A 7957-nucleotide genomic window follows, 5' to 3' on the forward strand; every position below is an offset into this window, starting at 1 on the left:
AATCCAATATTGCAAGGCAGTTGCAGAGGAATTGGCAGGATTTCTCCTCACGCAAGTCATAGATGAAGGCGGAGAATTTTTCCATCCTATGAACCAATAGCCAGCTCCCTTCTCTATGCAAGTATAGAGCTATATATAGGAAACGAACTTCAAATTATGTAATGATAATCGGTCCAGTACTTCGTGTTACATGTATATATGTACTTTTATTTGGTGCATCAACATTTAACCGCAAACACGGAATCGGAGAAACACTTAACCGCAAACACGGAATCGGTGTTTCCGGATACGTGTTTCCGATTACGTGTTCGTAAAAAACGGAACACGGACACACGGAATCGGAAACACGGAATCGGAAAGACGTAAACGGAAATACGGAACCGGAAACACGTAAACGAAAACCCTGAAAATACGGAACACGGAAACACCGAAATACGGAATCGGAAACCCTGAAAAGAAAAGAAAAAAAAAGAAAAAAAAGCATTAGGACCGGTTGGTGTTACCAACCGGTCCTAAAGGTCCTTCGCCTGCGCGCACTTTTCGGCGCCCACGTGGAGGCCTTTAGCACCGGTTTGTAAGAGACCGGTGCTAAAGTGGGGGGCCTTTAGTCCCGGATACGTAGCACCGGATGTGTATCCGGGTCCAAAGGCCTTTACCAACCGGTTTTAATACCCCTTTCTCCACTAGTGTAGTAGAAAACATGGTTGTTGTCCCGATTGATAAGGGCGTTTAGTTCTGGTTGGTAACATCGACCGGGACTAAGCACTAGCAGAAATATAGGCTTCAGACCCGGTTCGTTTGGATCATTAGCCCTGGTTCAGGAACCGGGACCAAAAAACAGGAGTAATGCTAGCCCCAGTTTGGCCCCGAACCAGGGCTAACGGTCCTCCACGTGGCGGGGCTGGGAGCGTGCGGGGAGGGGGGGGAGAGGGGTATTAGTCCCGGTTCTTATTACGAACCGGGGCTATTCCTTCGCTGCCTTTTTTAAGCACTTTTTAGGGTTCAGGGTTTTGCACTAAATTGGATGGGGTTATTTTGCTTATTTTGCTGCCTTTTTTTTGCTATTTTTCCATTTATTTGTTTTGGCACTTTTTAATTTGTCTTTTGCACTAAATTGGATGACACATACACAACAATAAAGGAACAACTATATTGCACATCATCGTCACGAATATATTACACCATCTCATCCATCGTGCTTTGTCGAACATATTACAAAATGTAGACACGAGTTACATGCACATATGCATCTCTTTTACACTTTAACATTTCACTTCAACCGGCGGGCAATAGTATTCTCCCTTCAGATCTTGGACCTCTGCATCTAAGAATCCGGCAATTTCCTCTTGAATTGCTCGTACGTGTTCATGTGATAGAAGACCGTCCTGCAACCGTTCGATCTAACTTAAAGAAGAAGTCAAATATATATCAATGAAACCGAACACAATTTATGGTAATAAAATAAAGTTATGAGTATTTTTCATCATACTTCAATTTTTTTAAGTCCCGGTTTTTGCCCGTCTCATGGGTCGTCTAGCGAATGAACTCGCAAACATAGTATCCACATAAATTGTTCCCCTGTTCCTGCCTAAAGCACTTTACGAGAACAAAGTTTAATCAAAAACATAATCAAGCATGATAATGGTATTGAAACTAGAATAAAGAGATGCGCGGATCTAGCTAGTAGTACTTACATCCATTTGTCTAAATGTAAGCTCTAGCTTCCAAACACCCCGACACTTGGCGATGAACCGTTTCCAAGCCCTGCCAAGAAAAGAAAATGAATAAAGGAGTTCTATATTAATTACTTGCTATCAGGAAATGAATGAAAAGTTCCCGATATAGGCATTCCTGCATGTTTGCCCAATCAGCGAGGTGTTTGCGTTTCGGGTCCATGAATTTTACTAGTCCATCGTCACGTACAATGATTACCAGTTATGCAATCTTTGCATTTTTGTTGGTAGCTCGTTGACTAACTCATGTTTGACGAGAGGAGACCCGTACCGGTACCGGTATGCTACGTTAGCGAAATCACGTATATGGTTTAAGTACCAAACAATAGACATGTCATGAGCCTTGGCTGCTTCTCCTTATAGTGCAACAAACTCCGGATTGATATCTACTGTTTCATCATACCTCTGCTCGACCGCAGCTTCGCTCGAGCACAACTCTGTATCGGAATACACTTTGAGCGGGGGGGGGGGGGGGGGGGGGGCACGTCGGGAACTCTTACCGTCGATCGTCGGGGTCTCCTCTGACGACCGTCGGGGTCTCCTCATCGACGATCATGGGATTCCAATAAATTTTCAAGTTGTGGGAATGATGAAGAATTTGCGATTCAATATCATCCCTGGGATTCCAATAATGTTTCACAATTTCTTCATGAGGACTTTGGCCAACAATGCTTTCTCACCTTTTGATCTGAAGCCTTATGCATCGTGGATTATGAAATTCATCACGGCCAGATATACAATTCCTTACAAGGCAGGTTTTCAGAATCATCTCAGCTACTTGCCTCCAGTTGACGATGAGAAATCCTTTGAGATGATTGAAGGCAAAGGAAAATATGTGATTGATGAAGGATCTTGGCCCCTTGATGGCCAATTTTGCAAAGCTGCATCTTATTCCACAAATGATGACACTACATCTCAAGACTCAGCTGCAAGAGGTAAAGCCCCTCAGGAATCTGCACCGCATGTGATGACTGACCGAGAGCTCTTGCTAAGTCTTCATCAGAAGGTTGATCGCGACCACAAATTGGTAAAGCGTCAGTTTGGTGCTATTGTGAAAGATCTTAATGCAACTTAGAATGATATGAAAAAACATCACTATTATCTTCATGAGATATTCGACCCCACTTGGGCCATTCTGTCTCACCTCAAGACCTTTGGGGAACTCACCGAAATGGAGTTCCAGCAAGACTTCGAGTGGTCCTCGCCACCCAAGAAGAAGCTCAATAAAATTCTAATTCCTCAATTGGTGGCCAAATCATTTTGTTCAATGCGCACTACTGATTAAGCTAAAGATCTTGATGACACAACTGCGAGGAATGACCCTAACGCTCCTCCTCCACCAACAAAGTGACATTCTTCAAGGGCGTTAGTCCTTAGGTTTGTCCCTTTTCGTCACTTGATTACAAAGGGGGAGAAATCTGAATTAGTCTTCAAGCGGGTCTACTTTATTAGTTTATGGGTTTTTGAACTATATTTCCTTAAGTTGCAACGCTCGTTCTTCTGAAGTGTTCGGTTGTATGAGTTGTAAACTTATGCCCGGTTGTGGTCTAACATTTTTGAACCATTTTTCCTCAGATGCTTATTCATCATGTTGATTAATGCACGCATGTTGAAATTCATTAGACTTCACTTTGCATCATGCATATCAATTTCCTCATGATATATGTCCAATGCCTGCATGGATTACAAGATATGGGGGGGGGGGGTCTCCATGGTACAAATCCTCAATGTCCATTTGCAGTCCAAAGCAAATTCCTCAAATATGCACATCTTCAGGGGGAGTTTCTCCATATCTTGCATTGAAATTCCTCAAACTCTATACTTACAATTCATATTATTATCCTCATTGAAAACTTAACCTATTTGTCATCAATCACCATGAAGGGGAGATTATAAGTGCATCTAGTGCCCTTAGTGATTTTGGTGTATTAAAGACTTATAGGTTAAGAGACTGATGTGTTTGTGAGTGTACACATGCTCTATAAGTCGCTAAGGAGTTTGAGTTATTCGAATAATATCGACCCCTAAAAATGTATGTCTTCGGCGGAAGACTTTGGTATTTCTTGGAAGACTTTGAAAGTGAGTAAATTGGTGTGTCCTTGAAGAAATTGATGCGAGGACTTTGAAGCGCGAAGACTTTCATTTTAATAATTTTATTTTCTATATTCTGTGTCATAGGACCACCGTACTGTTAAAGGGGCTCGAGGTAAAACTAAGAAAAGTTTCCACGTGATGATCTTCCCAAAGCCTACACATACAAACCCTTTGGGTGAAGCCTTTGGAAATCTTCAACAGTCTAGTCAAATTCTTAAGTGAAAGAGATGAAGATATTTTGGTCTCTGAGGAATTTTCTCTAACTAAGGAGTTAGGTTTTTGCCAGTGCGAATTGCCTACCATGAGGAACATAAATGACATGAGGACTTTCACAGCTGAAACGTTCCGACCGTTGCTGCGCCGCGTGCGAGCTGTCCCTAACCTTATCCGCATAATGGTCATATCATTGGGGCATTTATGTCAATTCTTGTTGGGATTGCTCCCCGGCTATAAATAGCCGCCCCAATAAGCACTAGTTGATTGGCTGCTCCGCGATAGAAACTGACACTTGCCATTTCAGGGCAACCCATTCCTCGAAGACTTTGAGAGAAAATCATTAGTGAGGAAAAACCCAAACATCCAAACCAAAACCCAAAACCACAAAGTGATTGAGCATCACTGAAGAGATTGTTCCTGTGTGGAACCGACACTTGTTACATTTGAGGACTGTGCATCCTCCAGACGGTTAGGCGTCATGGTCTAGAGCATCCAGTAGTGAATTATGGATCCCCGAGTGACCAAGTTTGTGAGGGTTTGGAAGTCTGCCCTGAAGACTTACCACGAATGTTGGAACAGGACGGTGTGTCCTTAGCTCAAGGAGAATAGGGTAAGGACTTCTCTCTATATGTAGCAGCTAGCTAACACAATATGAAACCCCTAATAAAACCCTCCAAAACCCCTACCCCCCTCGATTTTAAAAAAAAACTCCAGCGCCTACGAGATGCTGACGCGTGGTTGCCTTTTGGTCCCGGTTGGTGTTGCCAACCGGAACTAAAGGTCCTCCTGCCTTGGCGCCCCGCAACGGTCACGTGGAGCTCCTTTGGACCCGGTTCATAAGCCAACCGGGACTAAAGGTTTGGGCCTTTAGTCCCGATTGTTTTGTCTCGGTTGGCGAAATGGGACTAAAGCCCTTGTGGAACCGGGACTGATGGCCCTTTTCCTACTAGTGTGGTTCAAATACCAAGCCGCTCTAAACCAGACATACGACTGTCACATTAGTGGGTCATCAAACCATTGTCTTCATTGAGCACCTGGTTCTAATCCTCAGCCCTTTCATTTTCTCAGTTGTATGTTGATGACTTTGATCGGTACTGTTTGAAGAATTTGACTGAAGACTTTCCTCAATTTCCTCACCCCAAATTCTTCACTTAACATGTTCTTCACCTACATGTCCCGAACACGCTACACGCTACTTATGCAAACCGAATGTATCATTTCACTCTGACGGCTATGCTATCCCTGTTTTGCACACTTGGCTGAGTATTTATTCCGCTGCACTCAGTTCTCGACCGAGGACTTTCCTCACAAGGAATTTCCTCAGTGACGAATTTATAAAAAACACCTATTCAGCCCCTCTAGTCGATATAACGCACTTTCAATGATACATACAAACAAAAAATAGTATATATATATTATCTAAACATTCTTATATACTACATCCTAAGTGTGCATATACTCCGATATGCTAGATACCACCTAGAACATATGAAACGAAAGTGGAAGCAACTACACCCGATAGCACGAAAAATTTGTGTGTGCACGCTAATAGGGGAAATATATATATATATATAGACACACACACGTGTGTGTGCGCGCGCACTGTTTATTTGAATCGAACTTAAAAAGGAAATAACCGTCGGCGTACATGGGTCGTGCCACCTGGGGCTGCCATGTAGCGACCGCAGGGCTGTCTTAGTGCGTTCCTATGCCGACGATTACACCGTCTGCATAGAAATGGATCTAACCATAGCACAGTGGACACGTAGCAGCTGTTGGGCCATCCTGATACACATCTACGCCGACGGTCTATTTATGTGCACGGCTGTACGGATGCTGTCGGCTTAGCTATCAATGCCGACGGCTTTTCAATGCCGACGGCGCCCTCTGATACGTCGACGCACAAGTTGCCGGCGGCCATCGTGGGCATAGGCCTATCCTGACAGTTTTTCGGCCTATGCCGACGGCATCGGCATAGTACGTTATTCTGGTAGTGACACTATAGCATGCTATTAGCGACGATATAGCGCGCTATTTTATTTCAATGGTTCCAGCAGGATGAAATGAAATAAAAAAGTAATGCAAAACACGACTCAGTATGAGCCTTGCAATAGTCAAACATGGATGGCACAGGGGCTGAATTTTGGATTATTTCTAATGCTTATCTTTTTTTTTCGAAATGGAGGCGACGCCCCGGCCTCTGCATCGAGTGATGCATATAGCCATTTTATTAATAGCAAAATAGTCTGAAAAGAAACAAAGGATTCCCAACATAGAAAAAAGCAGAAGACGAAAATTACACAGCGCTCAAACCGTCGAATAGCTAAGAATAACCCTCTAATAAACTGGACTAAAGTCCAATCCTATTAGCATGCCTCCATCCATATCGGTTGAAGATAACCTGAGCTACCATCTCCCATCAGACACACCCAGTAACCAAAGGCTCCCTGGTTTCCATAGGAGTGAGTAAGGACCATGTGCGGATCGAGGCGGTAGCTCTGAAGATGACCTGCAAAAAGTTAATGTAATTCAGTCTGTTAAAAGCTAGATCATTTCTGTAGTTCCATATCGCCCACAGCATGGCACAAGTTCCAACCCGAATGAGTTTGGCGAAAAGATCATTAACCCCATTTAGCCACGTCCCAAATAACATGTGAATGCTAGTAGGTGGTTCAATGTTAAAAGAAATTTGTAGTGAGCGCCATAATAGTTTAGCCATAGGGCATTCCAGAAAGAGGTGTTTAATCGTCTCATGCGTTTGACAAAAGCTACATCTTTTATTTCCTTTCCAATTCCTTTTAGCCAAGTTATCCTTAGTTAAAATAACTCCCTTGTGAACAAACCACATGAAGATTTTTATCTTAAGGGGAACCTTGACCTTCCAAATATGCATGGACTTTGGGATAGGCAACGTATTAATAATGTGCTCGTACATCGATTTCACTGAGAATGTACCATTCGTGGTCAACTTCCAACGAATAGTATCTGGTAGATCGGAGAGGTTAATATCCATCAGTCGTGTGACTAGATGTAACCAACTAACCCATCTATTTCCGAACAATGCTCTGCGAAATTGAATGTTAAGAGGAATATGCCGTAACACTGTTGCGACTGAGGTCTGTTTTCGTTGTGCAATGTTATATAATTGCGGATACTGTAGAGCCAAAGGTTGTGGTCCTAGCCAAGTATCCTCCCAGAATCTAGTATTTTCACCATTACCAATAATGAATCTAGTTCTGTTAAAGAAAGCGGTCTTTGTCCTCATTAGACCCTTCCAAAAAGGTGAATCACCCGGTCGCGCAGTGACCTGGGCTAGGGTTTTATGCTGCAGATACTTGTTCTTTAGAATTTGTACCCACATCCCTTGCGATTCGACAGATAATCTGAATAACCACTTGCTAAGCAGACACCTGTTCTTGACCGCTAGATTTTCAATGCCCAAGCCTCCCTGATCCTTGGGTCTGCAAATAATGTCCCATCTAGTAAGCCTATATTTAGTCTTGACCTCGTCGCTCTGCCAAAAAAATCGAGATCGATAGAAATCCAATCTTTTCCTTACCCCAACAGGCACTTGGAAAAAGGATAAGAGAAACATCGGCATACTTGTCAGCACTGAGTTGACAAGAACTAACCGTCCTCCGTAGGATAATAGCTTGCCCTTCCAGCAGCTAAGTTTTTTCTCAAAACGATCCTCGATACATCTCCACTCCTTGATGGTCAACTTTCGATAATGAATAGGGATCCCTAAATATGAGAACGGTAATGTACCGCCCTGACACCCAAAAAGTTGGTAATACGTGAGCTGTTCAGTTTGTGCCTCCCCAAAACAGAAAAGCTCACTTTTGTGAAAATTAATTTTCAACCCTGATAACTGCTCAAACAAGCAAAGAATAAGTTTCAAGTTTCTAGCCTTT

Source organism: Hordeum vulgare, chromosome 2H, assembly GCF_904849725.1.
Source record: "Hordeum vulgare subsp. vulgare chromosome 2H, MorexV3_pseudomolecules_assembly, whole genome shotgun sequence".
NCBI classification, from domain to species: domain Eukaryota; kingdom Viridiplantae; phylum Streptophyta; class Magnoliopsida; order Poales; family Poaceae; genus Hordeum; species Hordeum vulgare.